The following is a 19,487-nucleotide window of genomic DNA, read 5'->3' on the forward strand; positions in this document are numbered from 1 at the left end:
TGGTCTCTTGGTGTATTCCTTGGATTACCGAACCTAACAAAACATTTCAGGTCCTGTTGAAATGGGTCTAGAGTCCTCTGGCCATCTTTCACTATTTTATCCCTGCTCTGAAATATGAACCAAAGTTCTTTTGGGGGTGCAGAGGAGGAAGTTCTGGCTTCTGTAATTGTTTTTCTACTGGGCATGGACATTAGCAGATCAATCTGTACCTCCAGTCTATTTCTTTTTTAAAAAAATATTTATTCCCTTTTGTTGCCCTTGTTTTTTTATTCTTGTAGTTATTATTGTTGTTGTTATTGATGTCGTCATTGTTGGATAGGACAGAGAGAAATGGAGAGACGAGGGGAAGACAGAGAGGGGGAGAGAAAGATAGACACCTGTAGACCTGCTTCACCACTTGTGAAACCACTCCCCAGCAGGTGGGGAGCCAGTGGCTCAAACCAAGATCCTGATGCTGGTCCTTGTGCTTTGCTCCAGGTGCACTGAACCCACTGCACTGCTGCTGGACTCCCTCCTCCAGTCTGTTTCTGTCTTTTGCTAGTAGGGTAGGGCTCTGGAAAGATGAGATTATCTGCCCAGGGAGTTCAGGATAGAATCACAGTAGAATCTCCAACTTGGTGGCTAAGGCTACAGTACATCTCTGGCTATCTCAGCTGTAGTTTGATGAGGTTTTCATTTTTCTTTTTTTAGTTCAATAGTTATCAATCTTTGTTGTTTTAGGGGATATTTTCTGTCTGTTTTTCATAGCCACACCTGTCAGAAGTGCTGAGTCTACATTTCTAAGTAAGTACTAGTTCAAGAGATATAATTTGACTAACAGAGCTGCCTGTGCAAAGGAACTATTCTTGAATAACTTTGGAGAACATATGGCAATTATAGAGAACTATAATCTGACAAATGGCAACATAATACATTCAACATAGACACATTCAGCCCTGCTTCACCGCTCATGAATTTTATCCCCCTTGCAGGTGGGGATCAGTTGCTTGAACCCAGGTCCTTGCACCACTGTGATGTGTGTGCTTAAACAGGTGTGCCACTGTCTGGCCCCAACATGCGACCTTTTGTAACTCAAACATGAGTATTTTTTATATGACCACTGTGCTGCCTCCCAAGTTCAGCATGAGTCTAGGTAGTTCTAGTTACTTCATAATAATCTAAATTTTTCTTTCCTTTTTCTTTTCTCTCCTTTCTTTCTTTCTACCTTTCTTTCTTTCCTTCTTCCTTTATTTTTTTACCAGATCATTACTCAGCTCTGGCTTATGATGATGTGGGAAATTGAACCTAGGTGTTTGGAGCCTTAGGCATGAGAGTCTCTTTGCATACCTACCCCACCAACATTTTTCCATAAATTAATGAAATGTTCTATTCCAATATAAATAAAGTAGAAAATGTTGTATATAGTTCTTCCACTTCAGTGAGAAAACATTTTTATTTTTATTATTATTTTTGAATTTTTTCCCCTTTTGTTGCCCTTGTTGTTTATCATTGTTGTTATTATTGTTGTTGGATAGGACAGACAGAAATGGAGAAGGTGGGTAGGCAGAGAGAGGGAGAGAAAGACAGACACCTGCAGACCTCACCACTTGTGAAGCGACTCCCCTGCAGATGGGGAGCTGGAGCTCAAATTGGGATCCTTATGCCGGTCCTTATGCTTCATGCCATGAGCTTATAGCTAATGGTCACATCTGAGGAACATTGCAGGCTGCACTCATTTCAAGACCAGTCTTTTTCAAGTGGCAGGGCAGGATACCTCCAGCCTCCCTTCGGCGACTTGCGCTATCTCTACCATCATTGCTTTATGGTGAGGACAAGGTCCTGGTAGGGCCCACACGATGCCATACCTTATGGAAGTGACCAGTGGTGGTGGGGAGAGGGACCATTTAGAGGTCTAGGCCCATTATATGTGTATGGCAATCCAAGGATTCCCTAACTAGGGCCCCAGAGGAGGAGGTGGTGTGATATTGACCAAACAGGCCTTTATTACATGGGCCAGTCTCTTGCCCTTATCCAACTTTTTAAAGATTTTTTAAAAATACTTATTTATTTCCTATTGTTGCCTTTGTTGTTTTGTTGTTGTAGTTATTATTGTTGTTGTTATTGATGTTGTTGGATAGGACAGAGAGAAATGGAGAGAGGAGGGGAAGACAGAGAGGGAGGAGGAGAGCAAGATAGACACCTGCAGACCTGCCTCACCACCTATAAAGTGACTCCCCTACAGGTGGGAAACCGGGGTCTCGAACCGGGATCCTTACACTGGTCCCTGCACTTTGCACCACGTGCTCCCAGCTTGATTCTATCTTTCCTTAGTGGGGTTAGACTCTGGGGAGGTGAGGTTTCAGGACACATTGGTGAGGTTGTAAGCCAAGAGATGTCAGGTTAGCATCATGATAGATCTGCAACTTGGTTGCTGAATAGCATTGAGATAAAGGGAGAGCAGATTGTTTAATAAGCAGGAACCTAAAGGTAAAAATAGAACAGATAAAGATTTGGGGGTTTCATGTTATAAGAGGCTAGGAAGTCTATTTTAGGTAGGTTACAAGGGACCCATGATTTTACTAATTTTTACCTGGGTCCAATAGCTAACATGTATGTATGCTGTAAGTATTGTCTGGGAAGATAGTGTCAGAGTTGAGAATAGGACTATAAAGCTGGATGAGTGCAGAGAGTAGCTCCCCAATATGGGAATAGTATACAAACGCCATGAACAGTAAACCTCATCAATCTGACCTAAGGCCCATGTTTATTTATATTTAGCACTGGAGCCTGTGTAACCTCTGCATCCCTATCAGCCTGAGCACACATTCCATGGTCATAGCTAGCAAGGAACATTCTAGGCTGCACTCATTTCAGGACCCATCTTCCTCCAGTGACAGAGTATGTTAACCCAGCCTCCCTTCAGAGAGTGGCGCAGTTTCTATAGTTGTTCCACTTTGAGGGCAAGATTCTGTAGAGACCCACAAGTAGGTTTATAACATTGTTCCCGATGGAGAAGACCACTGATGATGTAGACAGGTATCTGTTCGAGGTCTAGGTCCATTATATCTATGTGGGAGTCCCAGGATTCCCTGAATAGGGCCCTGGATGATGGGTCGGCGTGGTAGTGACTAAAAAGGCCATCATTAAAGTATGGCTCTGTCTTGCCATTATCCAGCTTTTGTAATTCTTACTTTATCATACAGAGTTAAACTTAAGAGTGTCTGAAGTGGGAGTCAGGTGGTATTGAAGTGGGTTAAGCACACGTGGGGCAAAGCGCAAGGACCAGCATAAGGATCCTGGTACAAGCCCCCGGCTCCCCACCTGCAGGGGAATCGCTTCACAAGCAGTGAAGCAGGTCTGCAGGTGTCTATCTTTCGCTCCCCCCTCTGTCTTTCCCTCTTCTCTCAATTTCTCTCTGTCCTATCCAACAGTGACATCAAGAACAATAATAATAATAACCACAACAAGCCTAAAATAACAAGGGCAACAAAAGGGGGAAAATAGCCTCCATGGTGTTGGCACTGAGCCCCAGAAATAACAACAAAAAAAAAGAGTGTCTGAGGGAAAGGTCTCAGAAACTATTTGTTTAAGTACTTCATGGTGTTTTTTTTGTTTGTTTAATTTTTCAGGTCTTTCTACTTGCTGCAGTTACTGAGCCGCTGCAAACTATTGTACAATTTTATTTTAAGGTCTATATTTTCCCTTAACCTATGGAGACATGTATACATGTGCCCTATCTCATGTGTCCTGGTCTGTATTTGGATTCTGTAGCTTCTGTATCTAGATTAAAAAGTATAGCACCTGAAATGTAACTAATGATTCCCATGAGGTAGAAAAGGCCTCACCAGAGTAATGGAGCTGGAGGATTGACATTCCAAGCCTGGCATCTCTGGACACACTCCAAAATGAAATGTGGAGGTGGTACTGTTTGCACTGATTTGTTTGAGATCAGCAGATGCTGTATCCATTGGTATGGATCAAGAGAAGTGTGCAGGAAAATGAGCAAAGCCCCAAATGTTCCAAGACTAGAAGAAATACAGGTTTTATAGTGAATGCATATATGTTTTTATATGTTGTCTTAGGGGTTAAGAAGGCAACAGGTAATTTTTTTTAAAAAAATTTTATTACTTATATTTATTTATTTTCCCTTTTGTTGCCTTTTTTTTTGTAATTATTGTTGTTATTATCATCTTTATTAGATAGGACAGAGAGAAATGGAGAGAGGAGGGGATGACAGAGGGGGAGAGAAAGATAGACACCTGCAGACCTGCTTCACCACTTGTGAAGCGACTCCCTTGCTGGTGGGGAGCCAGAGGCTTGAACCAGGATCCTTACACCAGTCCTTGTGCTTCGCACCACAAAACCTCACCATGCTTTATGTCGTTTATAAATACCTATATCTTATATACTGAGAAGAACAGTTGTTTCTGTTCCCCTGATCTAAGATTATAGATGATTTAATATTTCCAAAAAATAGTTATTATTAGAAATGTATCATCAATTTAAGCTCAACCTTAAAATCCAATCAGTTTGCCAATTTGAAGACTTAAGTGCTTAGATTGAAGGAATATATACTCAGAACTGAAGTCTATGCATTAAAAAGCCTGAGACATCCTGTTATTCCTTTCTCATATTTGTTTAATTGTGATTTATAAAACTGTAGGTTAGGGAGCTGGGCAGTAGTGCAGCAGGTTAAGAGCACAAGGCGCAAAGCGCAATGGCCAGTGTAAGGATCCTGGTACGAGCCCCCAGCTCCCCATCTGCAGGAGTTCACTTCAAAAGTGGTGAAGCAGGTCTGCATGTGTCTATCTTTCTCTCCTCTCTGTCTTCCCCTCCTCTCTCCATTTCTCTCTATCCTATCCAACAATGACAACTTCAATAACAAATACAACAATTATACAACAAGGGCAACAAAAGGGAATAAACAAATAAATGTTTTTTTTAAAAGTCCAGTCTCTACCTTTTATTTGACCACTGATTAAATTTTCTCAGAAAGTGGAAGAATAATATGCCTCACTTCATAGATTATTTCTTTTAGGGTTGCATACATTAATGGAAAACAGAATCTGTAGTAACTAGAACTATTTAAATAGACTAATGCAGACATTAGGCTTACTATACTTATATCTATAGTTGCTCTAAAACTCATTGAAAGACATCCAAAAAGACTTCCTTGAGATTTCTATCTCTTTGTTACTCATAATTATATTTCTTGGCATGGAAATGAAGACTCAGATTCCACCCTAGACTCCTGTGTCAGAATCTGTAATTCATTTTATTTTGTTTTGTTTTGTTTATTTAAAAATTTTATTTATTTGCATGAGAAATGATAGGAGAGAGAGAAAGAACCAGACATCATTCTGGTACATGTACGCCGGGGATTGAACTCAGGACCTCATGTTTGAGAGTCCAATGCTTTATCCACTGCGCCACCTCCTGGATCACAAGTAACCCATTTCATTACTACATATCTGTTAACTTAATTTTTTTTTTATGAAATAGTGCCTGTTTTCTCTGAAGTCCACCTAACCAACTCCAAGGCAGAGTGCCTGCTTTGTGGGCAGCTCTGTCTTTCACCTGGGACTGACCTGCAGAAGGTGAAGGTCTGGGACAGGGGTCTTCATGTACTCCCTTCCCTCACCCTCCTGGACCTACCTTTTCAGATCTTGCATAGCCAGCTCCTGAAACTGACTTGGCTGTGGCCCTGTGGTCTTCCCTGAAGACCATACTATATATTACTGTTGATTCTAGACATTTAGTAATATAAATAGGTAGTATTTGCATCTTTATTCTTTTTATTGGTTTTTTTTTTTTTTTTTGCCTCCAGGGTTATTGCTAGGGCTCAGTGCCTGCACCATGAATCCACTGCTTCTGGAGGCCATCCCCCCCTTTTGTTGCACTTTTTGTTGTAGCCTTGTTGTGGTTATTATTGTTGTTGTTGACATCGTTCCTTGTTGGATAGGACAGAGAGAAATGGAGAGAGGAGGGGAAGATAGAGAGAGGAGAGAAAGACAGACACCTGTAGACTGCTCTTGAAGCAACTCCCCTGAAAGTGGAGCTGGGGGCTTGAACCAGGATCCTCACTCTGGTCCTTGTGCTTTGTGCCACATGCGCTTAACCCGCTGCACTACCGCCTGACCCCCTATTGTATTGTTTTTTACCAGAGGACTGCTCAGCTGTGGCTTAAGGTAGTGTTAAAGATTGAACCTAGGAACTAATGTAAAACATTAAAGACATTTTGAGTAACCATTATGTTGTCTCCCTAGTTCTACATTTTATTTAAAAATATAGATTTCCTTAGTCTTAGGTACTACTATAAATAGTACCTGGAAATGAAGATTAGATTCTGATCAGAAACAAAGAGGCATCTGCAACACTGTTTCACCATTCTCAAAACTTTCCTTCTGCAGGGCTTGAACTTGAGTCCTTATGCATTGTAACATATCCAACCCCTGATTTAAAAATATATATATTTATTCTCTTTTGTTGCCCCTGTTGCTTTTTATTGTTGTAGTTATTATTGTTGTTGTCATTGTTGGATAGGACAGAGTGAAATGAAGAGAGGAGGGAAAGGCAGAGAGCGGGAAGGAAAGACACCTACAGACCTGCTTCACTACTTGTGAAGCAACTCCCCTACAGGTGGGGAACCAGAGGCTCGAAACAGATCCTCATGCCGGTCCTTCTGCTTTGTGCCACCTGTGCTTAACCCGCTGCGCTACCGCCCGACTCCCGATTTCTTTTTTTAATTGTGTTAACTGGAAGAAAATGCTGAGACAGAGCGTTTTTATCAAGACACAGCCTATATATTAAAAAGACTCAGTCTGTGTTTTAAAAAACTTCGAGACATACAATTAATTTTCCCCCTTTCATATTAATTAACCAGTGATTTACTACACTTTACTAGGAGTGTACATAAACACCATTCCCACCACCAAAAGACTGTGACCCATCCCTCCCACCCACTCCCCACTCCCACCCCCCACTGGCCCAGGAAGCTGCATGTCTACCCCTCACCACAGGGTTTTTACTTTGGTGCCCTACTTTCAATTTAGTCAGATCCTGCTTTTAGTTTCCCTTTCAGATCTTCTTACTCAACTTCTGTTGATGAGTGGGATCATCCCATACTCATCTTTATCTTTCTGACTTAGCTCACTTAAGATAATTCCTTCTAGCTCTGTCCAAGATGGGTCAGAGAAGGTGGGTTCGTTGTTCTTAATAGCTGTATAGGAAGGAAAACTATTAACCTTTTCTCCCCAGACTCTGTTATTGTTTTCTTTCCGAATATCACTATTTTCTATTATTATTATTATTATTATTTTACCAAGCATTCCTCAACTCTGGTTTATGTGGTGCTGTGGATTGAATCTGAGGCTTCTAGTGCCTTAGGTATGAAAGTGTTTTTGTATGTGAATATCACTGTTTTACTGCTGATCTCTGAGCAGTGAGACCTTAGTTAAGAAGGAAGATTCAGATATTTTGCTAGAATTTTTGTCTATGCTTTTGTTAAAGGGGAAACTAGGGTTTTAATAAGATATGTCAATAAAAATTTTAAGCTTTGTAAAGGCCTTGATATGCAGGCTAACCCCCCAAGGGGTTTGTCCTTGCTCTTGAATCTCTTCCCTTCACTTTGAAAAGCTAGGTTATTGGGCCTTTTATGCATTACAATGTCTTCCTGATAGGTGCAGTGCTGTCAAGCAAAACAACTTTGCTGGTGGATTTAAATCATATTCTCAAGCTGATGCTGTGATATCTCTTTGATTTTTCTATCCTGAAAAGGAATTGAGAGGAGGGGGAGGAAATGGCAATTTCATAAGTCTATAGTGTCACAGAGGAAGCATGCACAGTCAGCTTTCGGCCTCTACTCTGCTCCTAGGGACATACTCAAGGCCCGGACACTTGCAGAAATGTGAACCTCAATATCCACCACGAGGCCGTCCCTTCGATCTCCCCCTTGCCTTCACAATTTCACACTGTCTCCACCCAGTAATAAGTAATTTTAACAAATAGAGTTAGACAAGGGTAGATAGCATCATGACTATATAAACAGACTCTCATGCTTGAGGTTACAAACTCCCAGGTTCAATCCCCAGCACCACCACAATGCACAGCGAGTCGCGCTCTAGTAAAAAAAAAAATAATAATAAGTAAAAAGAAAGAAAAATAAAAAGACCCAAATATTTCTATGAACATATTGAAATGTCTCTTGTCACCTGCCAGTGAGGTAGGAGACAACACTGGAAGGCACAGAGCTGGTGAAGCTTCGAGAAAGAAAAGGCAGGCAAAGGAACCAACCAGGTGTGCAGGAACCAACAAGCACATAGGATGAGGCCTAGTGGTTGATAATGAAGTTCACATTTTGGGACACAGAAAAGGGAGAGGAAGATGATGCCGGTGGTGTGGGGGCAGAAGATGCAGACTAGGGAGAAGGAGAAGATGCGGACAGTAAGAAGGCTGAAGATGCAGCAGATGAGAAGGAGATGATGGAGTGGTGGGGTGGCAGAAGATGCAGAAGAAACAGAAAGAAATGATGGAGATGGCGGAGAGTGAGAAGATGCAGTGGAGGGAGGAGAAGAAGAAGGTGATGGAGATGGCAGGGATGGAGAAGATGCAGAAGAGGGAGAGCTGCATCATCTCACTCTCCGCCATCTCCATCATCTCCTTCTCCCTATTCTGCATCCTCTCATTCCCCGCCATCTCCATCATCTCCTTCTCCCTCTTCTGCATCTTCTCACACTCCGCCATATTTATCATCACCTTCTCCCCCTTCTAAATCTTCTCAACCACCGCCATCTCCATCATCACCATCTCTCTCTTCTACATCCTCTCAAACTCCGCCATCTCCATCATCTCCTTCTCCTTATTCTGCATCTTCTCACTCTCCGCCATCTCCATCATCTCCTTCTCCCTCTTCTGCATCTTCTCACCCACCGCCATCTCCATCATCTCCTTCTCCCTCTTCTGCATCTTCTCACCCACCGCCATCTCCATCATCTCCTTCTTCTTCTTCTTCTTCTGCATCATCTCACTCTCCACCATCTCTGTCATCTCCTTTGCCTTCTTCTGCATCTTCTCACTCTCCACCATCTCCATCATCTACTGCTGCTTCCTCTGCATCTTCTCACTGTCCGCCATCTCCATCATCTCCTTCGCCCTCTTCTGCATCTTCTCACTCTCCGTCATCTCCATCACCTTCTCCACTTTCTGGAACTTCCACCTTCCGCCATCTTCATCATCTCCTTCTCCCTCTGCTTCATCTTCTCAGTCTCCCCCATCTCCATCATCTTCTTTTCTCTCTCTGGATCTCATGCCTCCCCACTGTCGCCATCATCTCCCTCTCCCTCTTCTGAGTCTTCTGCATCACCGCTTTCAATATCACGCCATGACTGTCGGCATCTCCGTTTTGCAGATTGCTAGTAGTGTTATTTTAGCTATCTTCCAAAGGACATCTAATGACACTAGTTTTTATGCTAATCTTTTATATGCAGGTGGACCCAATGATTGTCAGGGAGATAATGTCATGCCTGGATAAGTATCCAGAAAGCTGGATCAGGGAAGCCTTTACTTCCCGAATATGGGAAAGCTGTGTATATACTGTTGATGTAGACCCCATCAATTTGTCCTGGTGCCCATATTCACCTTAGGAGCCTGTGAGACCATTGCATCCCTTTAGGTCTGAGCTCACATCCTGTGGTCATCAGTAGGAACGTTCCAAGATGTCCCATATCAGGACCTATCTTCCGCAGGTGTAGCATAGAGTATATTGTCCAACTCCCTTCAGAGGATGGAACATTCTCTACAACTGTTGATCCTCATAGAGGGCAAGGTCCTATGTGGGCGCACCACAGTGTCTATTGGGTTGTTCCTTATGGAGATGACCAGTGACAGGTCCCATGAGATAGGGCATATGAACACGTGTCCATAAATGAGGGCAAAACATATCCGTGAAGTAAAATTGCACAATAGTCTGCAGTGAGTCAATAAATGAAGCAAGCAAGTAGAAAGACCTAAAAAGACAACATAAAGTGCCTAATGAAAGTTTCTATTTAGACCTAGATACCCTCCTCACCGCCTTCCTACTACACTTCCCTCAGTCACTCCACAGCTAACTTTATTAAAAATCAAGGACTGCAAAAGCTGAATACGGGCAAGAGACTGGCAAACAGGAATGATGACTCTTTAGTTACTGTCGGGCCACCCCATCAGCTGGGACCCTAGCTGTGGAGGCCTGAGATTACCACACAGCCTTGATGGGCCAAGACCTCAAATAAATAATTTTTTAAATAAACAGTTTAAAAAATATAACGAGAGATAGAGAGAGAGAAAGAATGAGGTTGGATGATACTGAGGGAAACTTCCTTGGTGTCAGGTATGTGGGTCTATAGTGTCACAGAGGAAGCATGCACAGTCAGCTTTCAGCCTCTACTCTGCTCCTAGGGACATACTCAAGGCCCGGACACTTGCAGAAATGTGAACCTCAATATCCACCACGAGGCCTTCCCTTCGATCTCCCCCTTGCCTTCCCAATTTCACACTGTCTCTGCCCAGTCATATGTAATTTTAACAAATAGAGTTAGACAAGGGTAGATAGCATCATCACTCTATAAACAGACTCTCATGCTTGAGGTTACAAACTCCCAGGTTCAATCCCCAGCACCACCACAAAGCACAGCTGAGTCGCGCTCTAGTAAAAAAAAAAAATAATAATAATAAGTAAAAAGAAAGAAAAAGAAAAAGACCCAAATAGATCTATGAACGTATTGAAATGTCTCTTGTCACCTGCCAGTGAGACAGGAGACAACACTGGAAGGCACAGAGCTGGTGAAGCTTCGAGAAAGAAAAGGCAGGCAAAGGAACCAACCAGGTGTCCAGGAACCAACAAGGACATAGGATGAGGCCTAGTGGTTGATAATGAAGTTCACATTTTGGGACACAGAAAAGGGGAGGTAGATGATGCCGGTGGTGTGGGGGGAGAAGATGCAGACTAGGGAGAAGGAGATGATGCAGACAGTAAGAAGGCTGAAGATGCAGCAGAAGAGAAGGAGACGATGGAGTGGCGGGGAGGCAGAAGATGCAGAAGAAACCGAAGGAGATGATGGAGATGGCGGAGAGTGAGAAGATGCAATGGAGGGAGGAGAAGAAGAATGTGATGGAGATGGCAGGGATGGAGAAGATGCAGAAGAGGGAGAGCTGCATCATCTCACTCTCGGCCATCTCCATCATCTACCTCTCCCTCTTCTGCATCCTCTCACTCCCCGCCATCTCCATCATCTCCTTCTCCCTCTTCTGCATCTTCTCACACTCCGCCATCTTTATCATCACCTTCTCCCCCTTCAACATCTTCTCAACCACCGCCATCTCCATCATCACCATCTCTCTCATCTGCATCCTCTCAAACTCCACCATCTCCATCATCTCCATCTCCTTATTCTGCATCTTCTCACTCTCCGCCATCTCCATCATCTCCTTCTCCCTCTTCTGCATCTTCTCACCCACCGCCATCTCCATCATCTCCTCCTTCTTCTTCGGCATCATCTCACTCTCCACCATCTCCGTCATCTCCTTTGCCGTCTTCTGCATCTTCTCACTCTCCACCATCTCCATCATCTCCTGCTGCTTCCTCTGCATCTTCTCACTCTCCGCCATCTCCATCATCTCCTTCGCCCTCTTCTGCATCTTCTCACTCTCCGTCATCTCCATCACCTTCTCCAATTTCTGGAACTTCCACCTTCCGCCATCTTCATCATCTCCTTCTCCCTCTGCTTCATCTTCTCAGTCTCCCCCATCTCCATCATCTTCTTTTCTCTCTCTGGATCTCATGCCTCCCCACTGTCTCCATCATCTCCCTCTCCCTCTTCTGAGTCTTCTGCATCACCTCTTTCAACATCACGCCATGACTGTCGGCATCTCCGTTTTGCAGATTGCTAGTAGTGTTATTTTAGCTATCTTCCAAAGGACATCTAACGACACTAGTTTTTATGCTAACCTTTTATATGCAGGTGGACCCAATGATTGTCAGGGAGATAATATCATGCCTGGATAAGTATCCAGAAAGCTGGATCAAGAAGCTTTTACTTCCCGAATATGGGAAAGCTGTGTATATACTGTTGATGTAGACCCCATCAATTTGTCCTGGTGCCCATATTCACCTTAGGAGCCTTTAAGACCATTGCATCACTTTAGGTTTGAGCTCACATCCTGTGGTCATCAGTAGGAACATTCCAAGACGCCCCATATTAGGTCCTATCTTCCGCAGGTGTAGCATAGAGTATGTTGTCCAACTCCCTTCAGAGTATGGAACATGCTCTACAACTGTTGATCCTCATAGAGGGCAAGGTTCTATGTGGGCTCAACACAGTGTCCATTGTGTTGTTCCTTATGGAGATAACCATTGACAGGTCCCATGAGATAGGGCATATGAACACGTGTCCATAAATGAGGGCAAAACATATCCGTGAAGTAAAATTGCACAATAGTCTGCAGTGAGTCAATAAATGAAGCAAGCAAGTAGAAAGACCTAAAAAGACAACATAAAGTGCCTAATGAAAATTTCTATTTAGACCTAGATACCCTCCTCACCGCCTTCCTACTACACTTCCCTCAGTCACTCCAAAGCTAACTTTATTAAAAAGCAAGGACTGCAAAAGCTGAATACGGGCAAGAGACTGGCAAACAGGAATGATGACTCTTTAGTTACTGTCGGGCCACCCCATCAGCTGGGGCCCTAGTTGTGTAGGCCTGAGATTCCCACAAAGAGCTGATGGGCCGAGACCTCAAATAAATAATTTTTAAAATAAACAGTTTAAAAAATATAACGAGAGAGAGAGAGAATGAGGTTGGATGAGAAAGAGGGAAACTTCCTTGGTGTGAGGTATGTGGGTCTATAGTGTCACAGAGGAAGCATGCACAGTCAGCTTTCAGCCTCTACTCTGCTCCTAGGGACATACACAACGCCCGGACACTTGCAAAAATGTGAACCTCAATATCAACCACGAGGCCTTCCCTTCGATCTCCCACTTGTCTTCCCAATTTCACACTGTCTCTACCCAGTAATATGTAATTTTAACAAATAGAGTTAGACAAGGGTAGATAGCATCATGACTCTATAAACAGACTCTTATGCTTGAGGTTACAAACTCCCAGGTTCAATCCCCAGCACCACCACAAAGCACAGCTGAGTCGCGCTCTGGTAAAATAATAATAATATTAATAAGTAAAGAGAAAGAAAAAAAAAAGACCCAAATAGATCTATGAACATATTGAAATGTCTCTTGTCACCTGCCAGTGAGGCAGGAAACAACACTGGAAGCCACAGAGCTGGTGAAGCTTCGAGAAAGAAAAGGCAGGCAAAGGAACCAACCAGGTGTGCAGGAACCAACAAGGACATAGGATGAGGCCTAGTGGTTGATAATGAAGTTCACATTTTGGGACACAGAAAAGGGAGAGGTAGATGATGCTGGTGCTGTGGGGGCAGAAGCTGAAGACTAGGCAGAAGGAGATGTTGCAGACTGTAAGAAGGCTGAAGATGCAGCAGAAGACAAGGAGATGATGGAGTGGTGGGGTGGCAGAAGAAACAGAAGGAGATGATGGAGATGGCGGAGAGTGAGAAGATGCAGTGGAGGGAGGAGAAGAAGAAGGTGATGGAGATGGCAGGGATGGAGAAGATGCAGAAGAGGGAGAGCTGCATCATCTCACTCTCTGCCATCTCCATCATCTGCTTCTCCATCTTCTGCATCCTCTCACTCCCCGCCAATCCATCATCTCCTTCTCCCTCTTCTGCATCTTCTCACACTCCGCCATCTTTATCATCACCTTCTCCCCCTTCTACATCTTCTCAACCACCGCCATCTCCATCATCACCATCTCTCTCTTCTGCATCCTCTCAAACTCCACCATCTCCATCATCTCCTTCTCCTTATTCTGCATCTTCTCACTCTCCGCCATCTCCCTCATCTCCTTCTCCCTCTTCTGCATCTTCTCACCCACCGCCATCTCCATCATCTCCTTCTTCTTCTTCTTCTGCATCATCTCACTCTCCACCATCTCCGTCATCTCCTTCGCCTTCCTCTGTATCTTCTCACTCTCCACCATCTCCATCATCTCCTGCTGCTTCCTCTGCATCTTCTCACTCTTCGCCATCTCCATCATCTCCTTCGCCCTCTGCTTCATCTTCTCAGTCTCCCCCATCTCCATCATCTTCTTTTCTCTCTCTGGATCTCATGCCTCCCCACTGTCTCCATCATCTCCCTCTCCCTCTTCTGAGTCTTCTGCATCACCGCTTTCAACATCACGCCATGACTGTCGGCTTCTCCGTTTTGCAGATTGCTAGTAGTGTTATTTTAGCTATTTTCCAAAGGACACCTAACGACACTAGTTTTTATGCTAACCTTTTATATGCAGGTGGACCCAATGATTGTCAGGGAGATAATGTCATGCCTGGATAAGTATCCAGAAAGCTGGATCAGGGAAGCTTTTACTTCCCGAATATGGGAAAGCTGTGTATATACTGTTGATGTAGACCCCATCAATTTGTCCTGGTGCCCATATTCACCTTAGGAGCCTGTGGACCATTGCATCCCTTTAGGTCTGAGCTCACATCCTGTGGTCATCAGTAGGAACGTTCCAAAATGCCCCATATCAGGACCTATCTTCCGCAGGTGAAGCATAGAGTATGTTGTCCAACTCCCTTCCGAGGATGGAACATGCTCTACAACTGTTGATCCTCATAGAGGGCAAGGTCCTATGTGGGCTCACCACGGTGTCTATTGTGTTGTTCCTTATGGAGATGACCAGTGACAGGTCCCATGAGATAGGGCATATGAACACGTGTCCATAAATGAGGGATAGAACATATCCGTGAAGTAAAATTGCACAATAGTCTGCAGTGAGTCAATAAATGAAGCAAGCAAGTAGAAAGACCTAAAAAGACAACATAAAGTGCCTAATGAAAGTTTCTATTTAGACCTCGATACCCTCCTCACCGCCTTCCTACTACACTTCCCTCAGTCACTGCAAAGCTAACTTTATTAAAAAGCAAGGACTGCAAAAGCTGAATACGGGCAAGAGACTGGCAAACATGAATGATGACTCTTTAGTTACTGTCGGGCTACCCCATCAGCTGGGGCCCTAGCTGTGGAGGCCTGAGATTCCCACACAGACTTGATGGGCCGAGACCTCAAATAAATAATTTTTTAAATAAACAGTTTAAAAAATATAACGAGAGATAGAGATAGAGAGAGAGAATGAGGTTGGATGAGAAAGAGGGAAACTTCCTTGGTGTGAGTTATGTGGGTCTATAGTGTCACAGTGTGGGTCTATAGTGTCACAGAGGAAGCATGCACAGTCAGCTTTCGGCCTCTACTCTGCTCCTAGGGACATAATCAAGGCCCGGACACTTGCAGAAATTGAACCTCTATATCAATCAACCATGAGGCCTTCCCTTCGATCGCCCGCTTGCCTTCCCAATTTCACACTGTCTCTACCTAGTAATAAGTAATAGAGTTAGACAAGGGTAGATAGCATCATGACTATATAAACAGACTCTCATGCTTGAGGTTACAAACTCCCAGGTTCAATCCCCAGCACCACCACAAAGCACAGCTGAGTCGCGCTCTAGTAAAATAATAATAATAATAAGTAAAAAGAAAGAAAAAGAAAAAGACCCTAATAGATCTATGAACAATATTGAAATGTCTCTTGTCACCTGCCAGTGAGGCAGGAGACAACACTGGAAGGCACAGAGCTGGTGAAGCTTCGAGAAAGAAAAGGCAGGCAAAGGAACCAACCAGGTGTGCAGGAACCAACAAGGGCATAGGATGAGGCCTAGTGGTTGATAATGAAGTTCACATTTTGGGACACAGAAAAGGGAGAGGTAGATGATGCCGGTGGTGTGGGGGCAGAAGATGCAGACTAGGGCGAAGGAGATGATGCAGACTGTAAGAAGGCTGAAGATGCAGCAGAAGAGAATGAGATGATGGAGTGGTGGGGTGGCAGAAGATGCAGAAGAAACAGAAGCAAATGATGGAGATGGCGGAGAGTGAGAAGATGCAGTGGAGGGAGGAGAAGAAGAAGGTGATGGAGATGGCAGGGATGGAGAAGATGCAGAAGAGGGAGAGCTGCATCATCTCACTCTCTGCCATCTCCATCATCTCCTTCTCCCTCTTCTGCATCCTCTCACTCCCCGCAATCTCCATCATCTCCTTCTCCCTCTTCTGCATCTTCTCACACTCCGCCATCTTTATCATCACCTTCTCCCCCTTCTACATCTTCTCACCCACTGCCATCTCCATCATCACCGTCTCTTTCTCTCTTCTGCATCTTCTCACCCACCGCCATCTCCATCATCTCCTTCTCCCTCTTCTGCATCTTCTCACTCACCACCATCTCATCATCTCCTTCTTCTTCTGCATCATCTCACTCTCCACCATCTCCATCATCTGCTTCGCCCTCTTCTGCATCTTCTCACTCTCCACTATCTCCATCATCTCCTGCTGCTTCCTCTGCATCTTCTCACTCTCCGCCATGTCCAACATCTCCTTCGTCTTCTTCTGCATCTTCTTACTCTCCGTCATCTCCATCACCTTCTCCAATTTCTGGAACTTCCACCTTCCGCCATCTTCATCATCTCCTTCTCCCTCTGCTTCATCTTCTCAGTCTCCCCCATCTCCATCATCTTCTTTTCTCTCTCTGGATCTCATGCCTCCCCACTGTCTCCATCATCTCCCTCTCCCTCTTCTGAGTCTTCTGCATCACCGCTTTCAACCTCATGCCATGACTGTCGGCATCTCCGTTTTGCAGATTGCTAGTAGTGTTATTTTAGCTATCTTCCAAAGGACATCTTACGACACTAGTTTTTATGCTAACCTTTTCTATGCATGTTGACCCAATGATTGTCAGGGAGATAATGTAATGCCTGTATAAGTATCCAGAAAGCTGGATCAGGGAAGCTTTTACCTCCCGAATATGGGAAAGCTGTGTATATACTGTTGATGTAGACCCCATCAATTTGTCCTCGCACCGGCCATGGCCTGTTCGAAAGCGATTGAGGAGGGCCCAATCATAACGTGCTACGTCAAAGCCGGGTTGATGCTTCCAGGGGTCTGTGATGAGGTGTTTGTTCTTTACCTCAGCTGACTGCCTACTGTGTTTCCAAGAATCTGGAACAGATAATTTCAGTGTAGGTGTAGGGGACCAGATTGGGTGATGAGACGTCAGCGTTGGACAGGGTGGGCAAAGATATCTGCGTAAATTGGCAAGTCCGATCGAGCGTAGACATGGGAAATGAGCTTAGATGATTCCGCATCCCGACGAATATTTGGTGGGGCGATGTTACTAAGAACTGGCAGCCATGGAACCGGGGTGGAACTGATGGTTCCAGAAATTATCCTCATGGAGGAATATATTTTGGAATCGACCAAGTGTACATGGGGGCTATGGAACCATACTGGGGCACACTTTTCTGCAGGATCCTGAGCCAGAGAGACACCTTAGGGTCTAGGATCCCAGAACTGCTTTTATATTCTCCTAATCTTCCTCTTATTACCTGGCTCTGAAAAAATCATTAAGTCAAATTTCAAATGTCAAAGTGGCTCAAATTCTCTGTGCTTTGACATGAAAACTAAAATTCACAATCTCCATGTCTGTAGAAATAACAGAAGAGACACTATTGTAGAATTGCACATCTGGTAAAGTCAAGCATCTGTGTGTTTATTATTCTTTTTTTCCTAAAGGACTATCAGTATTCAGCTAGCAAACTGCCTGGAGAGACAGACTTCTTCAAGCATTCTGTCACCTCTGGTTCTACCTCAGCTGCCAAGAGCTTTTTAAATCTGTCTATGTCTTTCACCTTTTCCCTTCTTGCCTACAGTCACTGAATGTGAAGAGTGTCGTGTGAGCTTCTCTCCCAAGCCCCCTTATGGCCCATGGTGCTGCCCCAGACTGCATGTTCCTCATCTTTCCTGCTCAGGAATGTATCAACCCCAGACTGATGGTGGCTGTGGTGTGGGTCTATGCCCTACGATCTTACAGTCTTGTAAACTACTACTAATCACAAATAAGAATCTTGTGAAATAAAGTCAGTAAATACATAATGTAAGTGCAGATTCTGATGCAGGCTTAAATATGATAGTTTCTGCACATTTCTCAGGAAACCTACCTACAATCCTTATAGGTAAGCAAGCAGAAATATTGGGCATATATAGCATAATAGTTATGTAAACAGACTCTCATGCTTGAGACTCCATAGTCCCAGGTTCAGTCCCCGCACCACCATAAACCAGAGCTAGGCATTGATCTAGTTAAAAAAAGAAAGAAAGAAAAGGGAAATATTGATGTACTTGGGCTGATGCTGCCATGCACTGGGGAGAGTCATAGGGAGGCCTGCTAGGAGGCTAGGCCAGTGTGGGCCAGAGCGTGAGGGTGAGGACCCTGCCAGCTAGCCAGCTAAGGGTGCAGTTGGAGTCTAGCATCAGGGTCACCACTGTTTCCTCTTCCTCCTAAAGTGACTGAGAAAAGGAAGCTTTGCTACCTCCAGAAACTGGACCCAGGAGCTGAGGGTGGTCAGGGAAGAGGGTGGGATGGAGGGATACTGCCTGCTGGCAAGAACTGGGGCCCTTTCTGTGGGGGGCACCAGAGGTCATGGTGGCCCTGGGAACTGACTCCACAGCCTCTTCCCCATGCCCACACCTGGGAAGAGACCTCTGGCCCAGCTTCCCCCCACCCCAACCACCACCCCCAGGTTCAGGGTTTGCCCCTTTCTGTCTGCCAACTCAGCATCTGAACTTCCCAGCCTCCTGGGTCTAGGGCTCTAGGCTTCTAATGGGATGCCTGGGGCAGTCTGGGCCTCTGCTGGCTGTGCTAGGCCCTCCTGTTGGCTCTGATCCTGTCTCTCCCATCCAGGAAGTAGTTGGAATAAGGGGTGAGGGGAGAGTGCTGGGGTTCCAGGATTCCCACCAACTCTCTTTAACCCCACCTCTGGGTCCTTACATTTTGGGGACTGGCTTGATAAAAGAGAGACTGAGCAGTGTATGGGGGGGTGGGGCTGGTACATGCTCCCCTGTCACTTTCTGGGGTCCCATGGCCTCTCAGTGACCCCCTTCAAGTTGAATGTGTGCTGCTAGTGCCCCTTTGGGAAGCCAGCTTGGATTGGGGTGCCCAAACCCCTCATGCAGCAGTCTACCCATCCCTGACTCCCTAGAGGGACATGTCCATATGAGTGCCATTCCCCAAAGGAGATAAAGCTGCAAGCCATTTTGCTTATTCATTCATTGTTACTGCTGTAGTCCCCACATGCATCCCTGTCCCCAGACTGGGTTTGAGTGGTGGAGGGCTCAGCCACACAGGGTGGCAGCAAGGCTGCGGGTCTGGGAGCCATTGTCACAGGCTGGGAGGCACAGCACCTTACCCCTAGCCCCATGACCACTCATTCAGGACTGACTGACCAAGGGCATCAGCAGGGCCCTGAGCTTAGATGACAGGTGAGATCTTGCAGTGAGATCTCAAGTAGATCAGGT

At 44.8% G+C, this 19,487-nt stretch overlaps 2 protein-coding genes across 3 annotated transcripts in view; one reads left to right on the forward strand and one right to left on the reverse strand.

The window, feature by feature from the left end:
* Positions 1 to 19,487, reverse strand: part of LOC103127055 (zinc finger protein 709-like) — a 1,044,365-nt gene that overhangs the window by 876,884 nt on the left and 147,994 nt on the right. The window lies entirely within an intron of this gene.
* Positions 1 to 19,487, forward strand: part of LOC103126967 (zinc finger protein 709-like) — a 176,730-nt gene that overhangs the window by 35,998 nt on the left and 121,245 nt on the right. The gene's annotated exons all lie outside the window — the stretch shown is intronic.

The sequence above is a fragment of the Erinaceus europaeus genome, chromosome 23 (assembly GCF_950295315.1).
Source record: "Erinaceus europaeus chromosome 23, mEriEur2.1, whole genome shotgun sequence".
NCBI classification, from domain to species: domain Eukaryota; kingdom Metazoa; phylum Chordata; class Mammalia; order Eulipotyphla; family Erinaceidae; genus Erinaceus; species Erinaceus europaeus.